This window comes from Callospermophilus lateralis, unplaced genomic scaffold (assembly GCF_048772815.1).
Source record: "Callospermophilus lateralis isolate mCalLat2 unplaced genomic scaffold, mCalLat2.hap1 Scaffold_148, whole genome shotgun sequence".
NCBI classification, from domain to species: domain Eukaryota; kingdom Metazoa; phylum Chordata; class Mammalia; order Rodentia; family Sciuridae; genus Callospermophilus; species Callospermophilus lateralis.
In genome coordinates, this window is record NW_027512614.1 from 2,290,218 (window position 1) to 2,291,172 (window position 955).

The window sequence follows — 955 nt, forward strand, 5'->3', positions numbered from 1 at the left end:
GATTCTCTCTCTCTCTCTCTGTCTCTGTCTCTCTCTCTCTCTCTCTCTCTCTCTCTCTCTCTCTCTCTCTCTCTCTCCACTCTTTCTTTAAAAAAAGAAAGATACAAAGGCCCATATATGGTATATATTTCTTCTCTTGCATTTTCTAACCTTTATTACTGACAGGCATTGGCCTGATCTTTATTTGGTTTTGACTGCAGACTTTATTATGATTGGTGTGTTTATGTATTGCATAAGCTTTGTTTTGAAGGAATTCTAGGACTTTGAACCTAAGATTCCTTATTTTCTGGTTACAGCTGTGTTTTTTATATTTTCTAATGTTAAGAGATGAGAAAATGAACAGAAAGGGCAAATGTTCAAACAAATTGTAAACCTGGTTCCTTTAGATATGTAAGATACCAGAAATAAGGGCTTAAAAATCAATCACTGCAACAAAAACATTACATGGCAAAGTCTAAACAGTCTCATATTTCCAAACACACACTTACATTCTAAGTTTAAAAAAATTATAACCTGTAATCCATTTTCTAATTGTAAATTCATTGCAATGTAGAAATAATGGAAAAACTCTACACATTCACTGCAATATGGGAATCTTTCTGAAATATTTGCAAATGTGTATCAAGAGACAGAACACTGAGGTGGCTTGTTGCAACAATCTGTATAGAGAATTCTGATTTCATGCCTCAGAATTCAACAAAGCATTTGGCAACTGTTCTGGTGAATGAGGTGCTAAACTGGAACTAAGGATCCCTAAATTCTATCTCCCAGCTGCATAGCTTAGTTACCCTTACATTTATTTCCCTCTGGCAGCAGCCTGTGAACCTCTCTATTCTTCAGCTGAAGATTTTCACAACCATCTTCATCAGTTGCAGTTTGGGGACTGCACTCTTGCTCATAAATGTTGTTTATGCTTGAGAATTGTGTTCAAAACACAAAAATACTATGTCAATTT